The sequence below is a fragment of the Schistocerca cancellata genome, chromosome 3, assembly GCF_023864275.1.
Source record: "Schistocerca cancellata isolate TAMUIC-IGC-003103 chromosome 3, iqSchCanc2.1, whole genome shotgun sequence".
NCBI classification, from domain to species: domain Eukaryota; kingdom Metazoa; phylum Arthropoda; class Insecta; order Orthoptera; family Acrididae; genus Schistocerca; species Schistocerca cancellata.
The window spans coordinates 511,622,940-511,640,997 of record NC_064628.1 but is presented as its reverse complement, the minus strand read 5'-3'; the positions used below and the strand labels follow the sequence as shown (position 1 = coordinate 511,640,997).

Sequence of the window (18,058 nt, the reverse complement as noted above, 5' to 3'; positions counted from 1 at the left end):
CAGGAGCCAGCAATGTGAACACGGATAAATCGGCAGTAACAGATCATGCACTTGTATCAGGAAGGAAGCAAATGTGTTTTTCCAATACTATGGTTTTATTAAGATGCGATTGTTACTATGGTAGGATGCATAGAGAGGCTGTAGAACTCAAGAACACAAAAACAACTGTAACAGAAAAGAAGGAATGAAATTATACAAATTGTGGGCCTTAGAGCCAAATAAAGTAAACACAGCAAACTCTTCCCCACTACAAGCTCCATAACACACATATTGGCATGACTGTGATCTTGGGCAATGGAGTGATGACATCACAATGCAACCACTGCATGGATCTGTATAAACAGTTTGGCTTGCTGAGCTCGTTTAAGTCTAAAACTGATGTTTGAGTCTCTATACCCTCTGACAATGTATCCAGCATTACAAAATCAAGCATTAGGTACAGAAATAAGCCCTGCACCATGGGCTGATGGCCATAAAACAGATCTTACCAATACTGGCTGTGAACACCTACACTGTAGGACAAATGAAATCTGTCCTGGCAGCATGTGAGAAGCATGGAATATAATATATCTCCATCAATTTGTTGAATAATACATCCCACAAGGCTAACAACTTCCATTTCATTGCATCAAATGAGAGAAAAGTTCAGAACTGAGACAGGAGCTAGGCAAGATGATTCAATTTCACAAAAACTATTTTCTGCAGTCTTGGAATAGGTCTCCAACTCATTAAACAGGAAAGCAAAACTTGGGACCCCTTTTAATGTCAGATGAGGTGGTTTTGTTTGCTTCAGATCTGCAAAGCCTTCAGCAAAGGACAGAGGGACTGAACAGAGCAAGTATGACAGCAGGACTGAGGATTAAGTACAGTAAGGCCAAAAGGATTAAGTACAGTAAGGGCAAAATAATGTACAATCAGCAAGCTGATTGGAAAGTAGCAAAGATTATTGATGGAGATATAAAAACAGGCAGGTCACATAGTGAGATAAATGATGAGAGAGAGACTAAGGAGATCCTGTGTTGAATTTTTCGTGGGAAGAAAGGACCTAGATGACAACTCAATGAAATAAAGAAAGAACCAAGACAAACTTGGACACAGAAGGCTGAAGTCGAAATGTACAGAGAAGTCTGAAAGGGGCCTACATCCAGCAGTGGAAGATAAATAGCTAATGATGAGATGATGATGGAGTCTTATAGTTTCCAGAAGTCATTACAGGAATCTGTCAAGCTACCTTCTCTGGGTTTGGATACAACCTTCAATTAGATTCTGGCAATTTTTTTGTTGCAATGCTCATTTCCTCTTTACTGAGAACTCACACCACCTGTATACACTATATTTAGCAATGCAGAAAACCTTCACTATAATTAAGTCTAGAGTGCAGTTTAAGTTAAAATGGACAATATTACAAAAAGGATAGATTGCTACTCACCTAAAGATGACACAGTGAGTTTCAGACAGGCAGACTGTAAGGACTGCTGCACATTTATCTTTAGTCAAAGCCTTCTTCAGAAAAGAAAACACGCACAAATTCACACAAGCAAGCACACTTCACGCACAACTGAGCACAATCTCCATCAGCTCACACCGGAATGCAGCTGTCATGTTGAATGAAAGCAGCAATCTGTAGTGGGGCAGGGAGGGGGAGGGAGAGAAGGGTACAGGTGGGAGGAGAGAAAAGCACTCTCTGGCAGTGTGTGCATGGGCTAGACAGAAACATGACAAAATTGCAAGGTGCAGCGTCGGAAGACTGTGGGTCAGGTAGGTGGGAGAGGCACAGAAGGAGAGAAGCAGGATAGGGGAATGATGGATGGGGAGTTGGGAGAGGGTGGCACACAATGAGGGTGGAGGACATAAGTAGAAAGGAAGTGGTAGGACAGAGGGGGCAGAAACTGTTGGATGGAGAGGCTGGGTACAGTAGGTTACTGGAGGTTGAGGCTGGGATAATTTCAGCAGCAGAGAATGTGCTTTAAGGATAATTCCCATCTGCACAGTTCAGAGAAGCTGGTGATGGAGGGGAGGATCCAGGTAGTCCAGGTTGTGAAGCAGCCACTGAAATCAAGCATGTTATATTCAGCTACATGTTGTGCCACAGGGTGGTCTAACATGCTCTTGGCTGTAGTTCGGCAGTGTCTGTTCAACCTGGTGGACAGCTGGCTGGTAGTCATACCAATATAAAAATGGCTTCTTTCCATGTGACCTGGCCTCTGTTGGGGTAGGATTAGCCTGTTACAGAACTGGAATAGCAAGTGCTGGGTGGATGGACTGGACTGATCTTGCACCTGGGTGTTCCACAGGGATATTATCCTTGCAGAAGGGAGTTGGGATTGGGAATGGTATAGAGATGGACTAGGATGTTATGGAGGTTGGAAGGGCAACAAAACACCACTTTAGGAGTTGTGGTAAGGATCTTGGGTAGTATACTCCTCATTTCAGAAGATGGTGATAGGTAATCAAAGCCCTAACAAAGGATGTGGTTCAGTTGCTCCAGTCTGGGGTGGTATCGGGAGATGAGGGAGGCACTCCTTTGTAGCTGCTTCTTGTGTGTGCTGGGAGAATTGGGGGTGTGTGAGGAAATGGCATGTGAAATTTGTTTGCAGACTAGGTCTGGGGGATAGTGCCTGTTTTTGAGGGCCTTTTTAACAACTTCATCATACTGGGCAAGGGAGTTCTTGTGAATGCAGATATGCCATTCCCAGGTGGCCAGGCTGTATTGGATTTTTTTTTTTTTTTTTTTTTTTTTGCAGGGGGGGGGGGGGGGGAGATGGCAGCTGTCAAAGTCAAAATACAGGTACTGTCGGTGGTTGGGGTGTTTAATGTGTAATGTGGACAGAGGTCTAGATGGAGTCATAAGAGAGGAGATGGCCAATGTCCAGGAAGGTGGCATGCTGGGTTGAAGAGGACCAGGTGAAGTGGATGGTGTTGGTGTGGTGGATGGTGGAAGGTGCTGAAGTTGTTAAGGAATACAGACAGAGTGTCTTGGCTCTGAGTCCAGATCATGAAGATATTATCAATGAACATGTACCAGACCAGGGGTTTGGGGTTTTGAGAGACCAGGAAGGTTTCCTTTAGATGGCCCATAAATAAGTTGGCATAAGAGGGTGTCGTGCAGGTGCCCATGGCAGTTACATGGATTTGTTTACCTTCCCTTCGAAGGAGAACTAGTTGTGTGTTTTAGAATGAAGTTAGTAAGGTGAATGAGGTAGTGGGTCTGGAGTCTGAAGGACATTGTGAAAGATAGTGTTCAATAGCAACACAACCATGGGTATGAGGGATGTTAGTGTACGGGAAAGTGGCATTAACAGTTGTGAGTACAGACCCAGGAGATAAAAGGGTGAGGATGGTGGAGAGACAGTGAAGGGAGTGGTTGGTATATTTGACATGGGAGACTAGATTTTGGGCAACTGGTTGGAGGTATTGGTCAATGAGGGACAAAATTCTTTCAGTGGAGGCACAATAACCAGCTACAATGGGGCATCCAGGATTGTTCGGTTTGTGGATTTTGGGGAGCATGTATGAGGTGGGTGTGCCAGGTGTCATAGGGATGATGAAGAAAATGGATTCAGGGGAGAGGTTCTGGGAAGGAGCAAAGGCTCAAAGCAGGGATTGGAGATTTTGCTGGACTTCTCCAGGTCTCTTCCTAACACCAGCCTTACAAAGAGAGAATGGACAGTCTTTTTTTCTGGTATGGGATCACTCTGACAGAGTTTATAGGTGAATTAAACAGATACCTATGGTCCAGTGGTAGCATCTCTAATTAGTAATGAAAATGTTCTCAGTCCCAGGTTTGAAACCCACCAACACTTCAAAGCGTGGTTCATAATCAGCATTGGCGAAGACTTCTGGCATAAGAAGTCACCCTCATTCTGCCAATGGCCTTGTTGAAGAGGATGGAAGAGTGGACGGAGGTTCAGGGCACTCTCTTGTGCTTGGGGTGGGAAACTGCCCCTAAAAGGCAGAAGAATCAGCAATGATCAACAGCATAAGGATGCAGAAGGCAATGGAAACCACAGCATTAAAGACACATAATATGTATCCACAGGACATGCAGCCTGTAATTGAAAAAGTGTCCAATGGCAAAAAATTCCAGAATAGTCCCCAATTTGGATCTCCAGGAGGAGACTGCCAAGGTGGAAGAGACCACGAGAAAAAGATTGAATGATCAATGAAAGGACAATGTTCTAGGAGTCAGGGTGTGAAATGTCAGATGCTTGAATAAGGTTGGGAAGCTAGAATATCTGTAAAAGGAAATACAAAGATTCTGTCGAGGTATAGTAGGGGTCAGTGAAGTGAAATGGAAAGAAGACAAGGATTTTTGATCAGATGAATATAGGGTAATATCAACAGCACCAGAAAATGGTATAACAGGAGTAGGAATCGTTATGAATAGAAAGATATGGCAAAGAGTGTGTTACAGTGATCAGTTCAGTGATAGGGTTGTTCTTGTCAGAAATGGTAGCAAACCAACACCGACAATGATAGTTCAGGTGTACATGCCGACGTTACAAGCTGAAGATGAAGAGATAGAGAAAGTGTATGACGATACTGAAAGGGTAATACAGTGTGTAAAGGGAGATGAAAATTTAATAGTCATGGGGCACTGGAATGCGGTTGCAGAGGAAGGAGAAGAAGAAAAGGTTACCGGAGAATATGGGCTTGGCACAAGGAATGAGAGAGGAGAAAGACTATCTTCAGCAATAAATTTCTACTAGTAATAGCGAATACTCTGTTCAAGAATCACAAGAGGAGAAGATATACTTGGAAAAGGCTGAGTGATATGGAAAGATTTCAGTTAGATAACATCATGGCCAGAATTTTGAAAGCAGACACTGGAGTATAAGGCGTAGTCAGGAGTAGATATAGACTCAGATCACAAAGCAGTAGTGATGAAGAGCAGGTTGAAGTTCAAGAAATTAGTCAGAAAGAATCAATATGCAAAGAAGTGGGATACAGAAGTACTAAGTAATGACGAGATACACTTGAATTTCTGTGAGGCTATAGATACAGCAATAAGGAATAGTTCAGTAGGCAGTAAAAATGAAGAGGAATGGGCAGCTCTAAGGGACTGGACAAAGAAGGTAACTGCGAAGAAACCATGAGTAGCAGAAGAAATACTTCAGTTGATTGATGAAAGACGGAAGTACAAAAATGTTCAAGGAAACTCAGGAATACAGAAATATAAGTTGCTGAGAATGAAATAAATAAATAGGAAGTGCAGAGAGGCTAAAATGAAATGGCTGCATGAAAAATGCAAAGAAATAAAAAAAAGAAATGATTGTTCTGACTCAGCATATAGGAAAGTCAAAACCACCTTTGGTGACTTTAAAAGCAAGGATGGTAATGTTAAGGGTGCAATGGGAATCCCACTCTTAAATGCAGAGGAGAGTGCGGATAGGTGGAAAGAGTACATTGAAGGCCCTTCATGAGGGTGAAGATTTGTCTGATGTGACAGAAGAGCAAACATGAGTCAATTCAGATGAGATAGGGGATCCAGAATTAGAACCAGAATTTAAGAGAGCTCTGGAGGACTTAACATCAAATAAGGCAGAAGGGATAGATGACATTCCATCAGAATTTCTAAAATCACTGGGGGAAGTGGCAACACGACACCTATTCAAGTTGGTGTGTAGAATGTATGAGTTTGGTGACATACCATCTGACTTTCGGAAAAATATCATCCACATAATTCCGAAGACTGCAAGAGCTGACACGAGTGAGAATCATCAAACGATCCAAGATGCTGACAAGAACAATATACAAAAGAATGGAAAAGAAAATTGAATATGTGCTAAATGATGATCAGTTTGGCTTTAGTAAAGGTAAAGGCAGAAGACAGGCAATTCTGACATTGTGGTTGATAATGGAAGCAAGACTAAAGAAAAGTCAAGACATGTTTATAGAATTTGTCAACCTGGAAAAAGCACTCGACAATGTAAAATGGTGCAAGGTGCTTGAAATTCTGAGAAAAATAGGTGTAAGCTATAGGGAGAGATGAGTAATATATAATATGTACAAGAGACAAGAGAGAATAATAAGAGTGCACGGCCAAGAACGAAGCACTTGGATTAAAAAAGAGTGTAAGACAAGGATGTAGTCTTCCCCCTACTGTTCAATCTCTATACCAAAGAAGCAATGAGGGGAATTAAAATTCAAGGTGAAACGACATCAATGATATGATTCGCTGATGACATTGCTATCCGAAGTGAAACTGAAGATGAATTACACAATATTCTAAATGGAATGAACACACTAATGAGTACAAAATATGGATTGACTGTGAATCGAAGAAAGATGAAAGTAATGAGAAGTAGCAGAAATGAGAACAGCATGAAACCTGCAATCAGGATTGATGGTCACAAAGTATATGAAGTTAAGGAATTAGGCAGCAAAATAACCAATGAAGGACAGAGCAAAGAGGACATCAAAAGCAGACTAGCACTGACAAAAAGGGCATACCTTGCCAAGAGAAGTCTACTAATATCAAACATATGCCTTAATTGGAGGAAGAAATTTCTGAGAATGTATGTCTGGAGCACAGCATTGTATGGTAATGAAACATGGACTGTGGGAAAATTAGAACAGAGGAGAATTGAAGCATTTGAGATGCAGTGCTACAGGTGAATGTTGAAAATTAGGTGGACTGATACGGTAAGAAATGATAAGATTCTGTGCAGAATCGGAGAGAAAAGGAATATGTGGAAAACACTGACAAGGAGAAGGGACAGGATGATAGGCCATTTGTTAAGACATCAGGGAAGGATTTACATAGTACCAGAGGAAGCTGTAGAGGGAAAAACTGTAGAGGAAGACATAGATTGGAATACATCCAGCAAATAACTGAGGATGTAGGTTGCAAGTGTTATGGCACAAGAGAGGAATTTGTGGCAGGTCGCATCAAGCCGTCAGAAGACTGATTTAAAAAAGAGGGGGCAGGGGCCTTCTGCTTGGTAGTCACTAGCATTTGTAGCAACACGTTGTCTATGGTTGTCCTTTCTTCCACTGAAAGGCTGGTGCTTTACGCAGGCACCTGGGGAAGGTTGGTTTTGTTTAGGGTTCAAAAACAACTACAGTCATATTCACGTATGTCAGAACCGTAGAACATGAAGACAAAGGGAGGAGTTAAAAATGACTGCATGTTACGGCCAACTGACGGATGGAAAGACAACTAAAAACAGGGACATGGAGAAAAGGCTATAAAAGATGTCATAGAGAAATGGAGGTTCTGAACTAAAGATTAAGTGTCCTTTGCCATATTTCTAAGACAGATAAAAAGTAAAACATGATCAATAGCCTGCGCATCGTTCTCTAAAACAGCGGATAGCTCAGGCGGGAAACACAATGTAAGTGGTTAAAGAAAAGGGCATTTCATCAGGAAATGGTGGTCTGTCAAAGGTTGAGGGCAATGAGCACAAAGTTGTGGGGGAGCACCACTAAAAATTGGCAATGGCTACAAAGACAGTGCACAATACAAAACCTACCTAAAATAATCTTCTCATGGTGAGAGCGCTGAGAGAAGGTCGTCCAAGCTGCGGGGAGAGGCTTAATTCCCTGGAGCTTGTTCCCATGAAGAGAGGACAAGTGGAGTGGTGATGTCAGAGTAACACCACCTGCTAACAGACGGCAACACAGAGGTCATCGGAGGGAATGGAAGAACCAGCAGGCCAAGGTATGAGGACTGCAGCCTTGGAAGCAGTCACGGTGGCCTCATTTCCTGTTTGACCGATGTGACCAGGAACCCATATAAACATCACACTGGCTCCGTCAAGAGTGAGCAAGTGACAGCTTTCCTGGATCCGTTGCACTAAGGGATGGACAGTGTACAGCACATAGACACTTTGAAGGGCACTGAGAAAGAGCACATAGACACTTTGAAGGGCACTGAGAAAGTTGGAGCAGAAGACACAATTAAAAAGCCTGTGCTGCCAGATGTACTGCATAGCCTGATAATGGGTGAAGAACTCTGCTGTAAATACAGAGCAGTGTTCCGGAAGCTGATACCGAAATACATCGGTGCCAATGACAAAGGCACACCCGATACCATGGTCAATTCAAGAGCCATCAGTGCACACAAAGGTATTATCGCGAAGTTCCATGTGCAGATCATGAAACTTATGATGATAGGACGAGGCTTGAACAGTGTCCTTAAGATGCAAATGAAGGCAAAGGTGAACAAGGGTCGCTGCACGAAGCCATGGTGGTGAAGGATTCACACCCATCAAGAAAGTGGCAGGTAGCCTGAAATTAAGCTGCCGGAGCAAGAGCTGAAAGCAAACTCCAGGAGGTAACAGAGAAGAGGGACGCGCCCCACACTAGTCATCAAAGGAATCATTGAAGGAGGAGGAATAGGATGGGTAGCCAGGCATGGCAGACAAACGGCATGCATATCTGTTGAAAGTCACGGTGGTATGGCAGTGGTAGTTTGGCAGCTTCTGCATACAGACTCTCAACCAGGCTACTATAAAAGACGCCAGTGGCCAACTGATTCCATGATGGTGGATAGTATTGAGACGGCATAGGAGGGACACACGTGCAAATGCAGAAATGAAACACCCGCAGTCTGGTTTTGAACGGACAAGGGACTAGTACAAACAGAGGAGGGCGGTTCAATCTGCTCCCCAGGTAGTGCCATTGAAGACACATAGGACATTGAGGAACGCGTAAAGCGGGCTGACAGGTAACACACGCAGGAGAACCAAGAAAGATTCCTATCGAGCAAGACCCCAGGAAATTTGTAGTTTCAATGTAGGAAAAAGAGCAACATGCCCATGATGTAAAGACGGCGGAAGAAACAAATAGCATTGCCAAAATTTCATACAAATGGTTTTGTCAGTGGAAAAATGAAAGCCAGTGCCTGTGCTCCATAATATAAGGTGATCAAGACATCACTGAAGACACTGCTCAAGGAGACAAGTCTGGGGAGAACTGCAATAGCCTGCAAAATCGTTAATGAAAAGGGAGCCAGAGATGCTCACGGGAGACAGGCCATTATAGTGATCATGGTGATAGCAAAATGGATGACGCTCAGGACGGAACCCTGAGGCACACGGTTTTCCTGGATAAAGGTGCCCAACAAGACAGAACCAAACATACCATGAAAACTAAATCTTTTAAAAATTCCTGAAGGAAATGGGGCATGCGGCCATGGAAGCTGCATATGCAGAGTATGGAGGATACCACTCCTCCAGCAGGTGTCATAGACTTTCTTCAAATTGAAAAGCATGGACACAGTCTGGTATTTCCGCAGAAAACCATTCAGGACATGGGTTGACAAAGAGATGAGATGATCAACTGTAGAACGGCACGCTCAAAATCCACACTGTGCAGTGGTTAGTAAATTGCAAGACTCAGGTCAACATACCAGCCAGGCATGATTCACATGTTCCATAACCTTGCAAACATAGCTGGTGAGAGAAACAGGGCAGTAGCTAGGAGGAAGTTGTTTGTCCTTACCGAGTTTTTAAGTATGAGTATGACAGTGGCTTCAGGCCAGCATCTGGGAAACGTGCACTCTGCCCAGATGCGATTGTACATATGAAGGAGAAAGTGCTTGCCCGCAAGGGAAATGTTCTGCAACATCCGAATGTGAAAGTCGTCCAGCCCTGGGGTGGAGGATCAAGTTTGAAGTGAGAGCGTGATCTACTCCCTCATAGTAAAGGCGGCGTAGTAGCACTCACGATTCTGAGAAGAGAAAGGTATCGGCAGAGCCTCTTCAACTCATTCCTGATGGAAAAAGGCAGGGTGATACTGCATGGAGCTCGATATCTCGGGAAATAGCAGCCCAAGGTGTTAGAGATAGCAGTTGGGTCCACACTATGACATGGTCTGCTACTGTTAGGCCAGAAATTGGGGAATAGACTTCAGTTCCAGAGAGCCATCAGAGGTTGACCCACATGACGGAAGATGGAGTAGAACTGTTATGAGAACTAGTAAACGAAATCCAGCTAGCTTTTTTGCTCCCCCGAAGGACTCGATGACACTGTCCACGCTGTTTATAACGAATGCAGTTTACCATCGTAGTACGATGGTTAAAAATGTGGAGAGCATGTCTCTGTGCACGAATTGCATCGCGGCGCGCCTCAGTTCACTGTGGGACTGGGACACAGTGCGATGAAGAGGAAGTGCTGAAGATAACATGCCTGAATTCAATGGCTGCTTCAGAGCCATGGCTATCTGGACCCTCCCCTCCACCACCAGTCACTCAAAACTGCACAGATGGGAGTCACCTCTACAACTCATTCTCTGTTCCCGAAATGCCCCTCCCCCAATCACTGAGTGCCACCCTCTGCCAAGACACCCAACTGTCTTTCTCCTTCTCCGCTCACCTCCCCCTCCTTGCCCCAGAGCCACCCGATGTGCCTGCAGGGTGTATACATGGACAAGGAAAAAAAATTCCCAGATTTTTTCCCGGATATCCCCGGCTAAAAATACACTTTCTCCCATGTGAAAAAACACTTTTTCCAAGTTAAGTGACAGTATATTTTCCCTCGGAACTGCAAAACTTACCATTCCTTTGAATTGTTAAACTTTTATACATGGGTGTAGAATTTTCCGGCACTTTAGAAAATGAAACTCAGGGAAAAAGACACGTTTTGGAAATATCTTTGATGTGCAGAAACATGTACGGTGCGTATTTTCGTATTACGAAAGTATACATTGGAATTCCACCAAACACCGCATGTTACTTTCTGAATCGTTGAAATCGAGATTGCGATGCGCTTTTGTAAGGCAGTCGTAGCTCATGTCATGTGATCTCGCCAGCCAATGAAAGCGGATATTCAGAGCATAGGACATGTGATGTAGTCAGCCAACAGCAACATCACTATTAAGTAGCACGAACACACAAACAGGGAAAGTTTAAATTAATATACATAGTGTTGCTACAAGAAAAGCAAAGCTTTCACATACAGTATTGGTCTCTAAGGTTAATAAGCTGCATGAGAAGCTAAGCTTTCGCATATAATGTTGATCTTTTACGTGTGTGTTACAATTTAAGATATATCACACAAATGTGCCAGTAAAAGTTTTAATAATGACATAAATGTCTGATCTTTAGGGTTCGAGATTCTTCTAAATGGCTCATTATCAAACAAAGAGTTGATTTTTAAATGAGAGTGAAACGCTCTGTGATTTAAGAAATTCATGATACATTCTCGCACATAGTTCAACTTATGTAAAAGGATATTTACTTTGAAAGTAACACTTTTTAAACCACCATTCGCAATATTTTCCCGCGACCTGTTACATATAGGTTTGTTTCAGCAGTTGCCAGAGAACGCCAGAAAACAGGTGACACTGCACTTGCACAGCTTCCACGACGCAGGAAGGTCATAAAAGAAACAAGACATCAGAGGATATACCAAGAGCATCGGAATTTCGTGAACCATACTAAAATGTGCACATTTAAAGTGCATACTTAAAGTGCACATTCGTATGTCCTGATTCCCAATTAAGTAGACTTTGACCTGATATTAAGCTTTTCAGTGTGGTTTACGGGATGTAAATTTTCTTGGAGAACCAGTACTGTATTATATCATGTTTCGTTCTTTATTATGGCATAATGCCATACGTGCTAGAAAATGAAAACATGCACTTGAAATGCAGCGTACAGTTAAAACTAGCCAGTACTGTGGAATTAAACATTTCCTTTCAAATACATTGACTGCCTCTGCGGAAAAGGTTAATAAAGGTCAAATTTCTTTAGCAAACAGACACAAATAACTTCATTGTTCTGCAAGGCGATTAATGCTTGACTGCCAGAAAAGTGGAAATAAAACAAAATCTGAAACTAATAACATATTTTAGCCTTCCGTAATTATGTGAACGTGTTTTAATTCACCTGATAGCTCCCAGCCACAGATATCTGTTTTGTTTTCATTTGACGTGAGAGTAAATGTAGGGGAAACAGCAAAATCACTAAATGTAAACACGGGTCACGTGAAGACTACCCACTATAACTCAGACTGCTCTGCACATCAGCCCCGGATCTACGATATTTGCGAACCGGGTCAGTGCTAAAAAAAAATCAAATTTTCAAAAATATGTTCATCCTGTAGCGCACATCTTTCTGAAAAGCCTGAAACATAAAACGTGTCCGAGGAAATGTAAGACATGTTATTTGGTCCTAAGTGTGCCACAGTGCAGTGCCACGCCTCTTCATACAACATTCCTCTATAGTAAGGCACTGCATTTCACTCTGTGGAATTGAAACGTGTATATTTTGTAATGGATGCCATCAAATTATATTCAGGACAGTGGAAATTGAAATGTCCTGTGGTGACTCTCTTGCTCCCAACCTGCCCCTCGTTCTTTCTTTCTTTCTTTCTTTTTTTTTTTTTTTTTTTTTTAAAAAAAAAAGATAATAATAATAATAAAAATATCTCGCAATTAATAGCGAATGGGATTATTTGTAATCGAGAGAACAATAACTTGCTATTTTGTGTGACATAAAATTAAATATAGGATACATAAAACCAATAAAGAGACAAAGTAAGAAAGTACACATTTCTTCAATCCTTAGCTCCTAGCATTTTTTCTCTAATCGTGTTACAGCTTTACATGGCATGCTTTCCTTTCTGTGAATGAATCTATTACCTCATCAAAGTTCGTCAAACGTTTTGCTACACGAAAAATCAAAATGTTGTTATTTGATAGTGAAAAAGATGTTAATACAAATAATACCCAACACTGGTGTAGTTTCTCGATCTGATTACGTCTATTTTGTCACTGCTGCTTGATACAACAAAATGGGCCTTTCTAATATTGCAACAATTTTGTAACACACACCAAATAAACGAGACTGTTTTGGCACAAATGGTCATTTTTATAACACTACAGAATATAATTCACGAAGTACCAATATCAAATACCTATTAGGTCTACTACAAGCAAAAAGCTTTATGTTAGGAAATAGTTTCACATTTCATTCATATGCACCAGTTTCTCAAGCATGAGATCGAAAAGTAGTATGACGAAATTTTTATATAAATTTGGACTCGTCTTATTTTTCCATAATTTGTGTGATGTCCTCGTTTCTTCTCCTTCCTTGTTCTATCAAACAATCTTGTCATCAACAATTCTGTAGCTATTCCTGCCATTGTCAAAATTTGTTCGCCGATTAACTTCAATAACCCTGCCAGAATCACAGATTTAGTTATCCCGCGATTATTCTCCGGTTAGGCCTTGTTACATGTTGGTACAACACGTTTTCCACGTTATTTCCAGAATAGAACTTAAGCGGGACTGTACAACTGATCCTTGCTAGTGTAGCAATCTGGCCAAAAATTTTCTGTCAAAATTTCATTTTCTAGGATACCTCGAGAAGATCATACGTGATCTTTCTCACCTGTTATTCCTGTTAGTCGTTTATTTCCATTCTGGTAGTCTGAATCTATGGATTTTGCTAGTAATTATAAGAATGCTGATCATTCGCAAACCCAATCACATAATCAGACAGCGATTGGCACTCATCTGTTCGGCTTTACTCTGCTCAGCTCGTATAGCCCTGTCTCCTTTTGTCTGTGAAAAGTTCATTTCCAGATGCGACCAGGATTCTCCTGACAAAGACATCATGTACACTATGCACACATTCAAAAATCAACTTATGATTCATTCAGAAATCAACTTAAAATGCATTCAAAAATGTTCAAAAACCAACAGGGATAGGTTTCAAAATCATATGAATAATTGATAGACCAACGTGCGCTGGATGCTAGGCGCTTTGTGAAACAAGAATTTGAACGTGGCACCTCCTTTTCCCGGTAGCACCTAGCTGCTTGCTGCGACTGCTTGTACAGCCAACAGCCACATTCCTGTAGCCAGAAGTGGGAGAATCTACTAATCAAATGAGACTCAAGTGCGCAAGTGCATGAGCCCGCTCGTAACTGCTAAAACGAATCTAATGTAAACAGTTGTGACTTCACACTCATCGGAGGCAATTTGTTGTTATGAAGCATTGCATAGTATTCCTAAGGCCTTTGACACCTTTTGCTGTTGGCAGACGCTTGCATGAGCACAGTGGGTCATTGTTATATAAGGCGCATTTCCTTTGCAATTTAAGTTATTTTCGTTTTTCTCTCTCTTTTATGTTTTATTGTTGAAGTATTATTCTGCAATACCGGGATACAGTAATATCCTATGGTAGAGTATCGGTTCTTATCAATCAAAATTACAAAAATTTAACTAAAAACTAAAACAATGAAAAATTGCTGGAATTCTAAAAAATTCCTGGGTTTTTCCTGGTTTTCTCCCAGATGAAAAAATTCCCGGGTTTTTCCTGGATCTCCAGGGTCGTATACACCCTGGCCTGGCATTCTTGTCACGGCTCCATCTAGCCCTCCTGAGCACTTCACCAGACAGCATCCCCCCCCCTTTCTCCCCCGTACCTATATCCCTCCCCCTTCACTTCAGACTGCTGCTTTTGTTCACCATGACAGCTGCATTCTGGACCAATCTGCTGAAGATGGCAGTCATGTGCAGGTGAGGAGTGCTTGCCTGTGTAAATGTGTGCATTTTCTTTTCTGAAGAAGGCTTTGGCCAAAAGCAAAATGTGTAATGAACGATCTTTTTGTTGTGCCTGTCTTTTCCTAATGTTGTTGACATCCCAGCCTGGAGTTTTATTGTTTAATTTAAAATGGGTATTGACCAAGCTTTTTAACTTTCATAAAGTTGCTCTGTTGATGAGAAGAACACGATTGCACAGTAACTTAATAGATTCCAACAGAACAGCCAGAGCCAAAACCTTGTTTGTAAAATATGAAGAGAATTTTCAAATGAACCTTCCACATGTTTTACAATTATAAACATATTCTGTATTATGGTACATGTTTTGTTATTGTCACTAAAGGAAGCTTTATGAGATCTCATCTATTTGGGCATCTTTTTCCTCCCCACACCGCTGGGAGCTTTTTCCTTCAAAAAACACCTGAAAACTTCTCTTAAAACGTCTAGGGATCTATGCAAACCACTCATGCAGAGCCTTGCTTGGCACTGGGCAGCACACGCCCCAGGGGTTGTCTTTCAACAACTGTTTCGCCTTAACAGTTGTCTCCCCCCCCCCCCCCCCCCCCCCCCAATCAGTAAGTTGTACACCTTGAGAATGAACATAATATATAAGTTTGGGCTACTCTTGGGATCTATATGGTTAAGCTAAGATCTCCACTCCCTGTAACACATGTAGTTGTTTAAGCATGCACAAAGATCACAGTGACAGACAGCTGGCAGCACTAATCAATCGCCATCCTCATCAACACATTATTGCCAAATGAATACTCTGCATATGTTGGTGAGTATACTACTTTAGGTGCTTGCCATCTGGAACAACCCAGGGGGTATACGCTGTTTATCATGTGCCAGGGAAGCTTTTTATTCTTTCTTCTACGTTTTTCAGCTATTGACACTTAGTACTGAAAGTAATTATTGTTAAGTTTGAGTCTCTCCTATCTGCCCCCCTCCCCCTCTTATACTTGTTTAAAACAACTACTTTTTCTCCCAATATCCTTTATTGTCTATATATGAGCAAATTTTCAATTACTCTAACACAGTTTTATTCCTACTGTGCATTTTTTAACTAAGTCATACTCCCATGGAAGGAATTTTTGTTGTTTTCTGCTCATTCGTAAGATTCACTGCATTCATTACAATTTATTCGATATAAATTTTAATTTTTATACTGTGGCACAAGATGTATAAATAACAATCTCCTCTGACATAACATAATGGGTGGAAGATCGGTTACAACAAAAAAACTGCGCGCGCGCACACACACACACACACACACACACACACACACACACACACACACACATTCTTTCTCTGAAACTGAATTTCTCTTTAATTAAAGGAGGACAGACGTACAATTTTTGCGGGTAAAAATCTAGAAGGGGGTGGAAAAACACAATGCTTTCTTTTGTTCCAGGATTGTAAACAAGCATGACGTTATCGCTGGATCAACAGAAATGGGTGCTAAAGTGTTACTGGAAAAAAAGAGTGTGAGTGAGGTACGATCACACTGTAGGGTTGAATTTGGAACATCACCACCTACAAGGGCAACAATTACAAGAATCCAAGATAAGTTTGATATCAAAGGAACATTGCAGGATATGGAGAAGAGACACTGCGGAAGAAAGAGATGTTCAACAGACAATGAAAGCATTGATGCAGTGATCCAGGTGTACATGCAATACCCAAAGCTCTCATTGACTGGGATCTGCAAAAGCAGTGTTCATAAAATTTTGCAGGCTCAGAAATTTAAGCCTTACATCTTGAGATTTTTATATGCTCTTAAGAAGGACAATCCCAATAGATGATGTGAATTTGCTGAGTGGTTCATTAACAGATGTGAAGAAGAACAATGTTTTCAAGATCTGATTTTTTGGTCAGGTGAAGCTTTGTTTAAACATAATGGAACAATTAACTGCTACAACTGCATGCACTGGAATAGTGAGAATCCATATGTAACTGAGGAAAGGCATTTTAATCTATGAGTAGTATCAGTCTGGTGTGGTCAGTCTTCTACAGGGTTAATCGGGCTGTGCATCTCCGAGAACACTGTCACAGATGACTCTACTTAGAAATGTTCTGTATGATAACTCCTGGTCTTAACGATTTTTTGGAAAATGAAGATTATTACTTTCAACAGGATGGCCACCTCACTTTCGCAATGTTGCGAGGGCATTTCTCAATCAAAAATTCTCTGTCAGATGCATAGGATGAAGAGGGAGTGGCGAATTTCCATCTCAATCTAGACATCTATCTGTAGGGTACTCTCAAGAACAGAGTTTACACTGCATGGCCAGAAAAACTGGATGATTTTAAAGAGCAAATTGAGCAAACCGATGCTACTCCAAATGGAACAACACAATTGGCATACTGTTCTGTTGTAAGTCGTTGACAGTGTATTGTGGTGGAAGGAGGCCATTGAGTAATTAGTGTGTAAGAAGTTTTTTTTTTTTTTTTTTTCTCTCCTCGTGATGAGCCACTTTAGTTCCAGCAGGGGCCCTTTAAGACTGATACAATACTTTTTGCCAAAGAGGGAGGGAGGGGGCAAGGAGGGAGGGAGGGAGGGAGGGAGGGAGGGGGAGGGGGAGGGGGAGGGGGAGGGAGAGGGAGAGGGGGGGAGAGAGAGGGGGGGGGGAAGGCGCTACAGCACGAGAAATGAGGAGAAAAATACTGCAATACCTCAGGGCCCCACGTTTGCCCCTGACATATCCATGAAAATGTTTTGGGCCCTCTTGAAGGGGGTTTGGAGTGAGTTAAATTGTACAGAATTCCATGGGAACATATCTTTTTCCACAGCTAAACTTCATGAAGATTTGAATGTGCTGCTGTGTTTGATATGCCAACAGATGCCTTATCTCTTGGTAATTCACATACCAATCCTCTTTAATCATTTTGCTTGCAGCATCAATGTTTTTTGGAACAACAAGCAATCTCGGTCGACTTCCACAAGATTCATCATTGACATAATGGCCTTACTCAGCAACAGTGCTTTGCTCAACACCACCTTCAGAAAAATGTGTTTACAATTTAAAATAAAGAATAACAAAAATCACGCTCAGCAGCCAGAGACGGTATTTGTGTGTGTGTGTGTGTGTGTGTGTGTGTGTGTGTGTGATTTGTATTTGCATGAAAGTGTGTGTGCATATGTTATTTTATTCAGAAGAAGGCTTTTTGGCCAAAAGCTTAATTTTTTAGCGATCTTTTTGTTGTGCCTGTCTGCGACTCAATATCTCCACTATATGGTGAATATCAATCTATCCTTTTCATGGCGTTGTCATTATTCCATCCTGAATTTTCCGTTGTTTGAATGAAATTTTCATTTTTTCATGTCACTGTTTCTTTAAATGCTTTCTGTAAACAAACAACATAACTAACTACTGAAATGCCATTGTTTTAACAACAACAAATGTTGAATTTCAGAACAATAGTGATGCCAGGTCTCAATAGTCCTGTCTAGAGGTCATTTGTAAAAATCTCATAATTTCTCGTAGCACACTGGAATGAAACTACTTTATAATAGAAAATATTGTTTCCATCTTCTATCACTACCAGGTAACTTTCATAC

General features: G+C 41.6%; 1 protein-coding gene across 2 annotated transcripts in view; it reads right to left on the bottom strand.

The window, feature by feature from the left end:
* Positions 1–18,058, bottom strand: part of LOC126175305 (threonylcarbamoyladenosine tRNA methylthiotransferase) — a 140,073-nt gene that overhangs the window by 28,103 nt on the left and 93,912 nt on the right. The gene's annotated exons all lie outside the window — the stretch shown is intronic.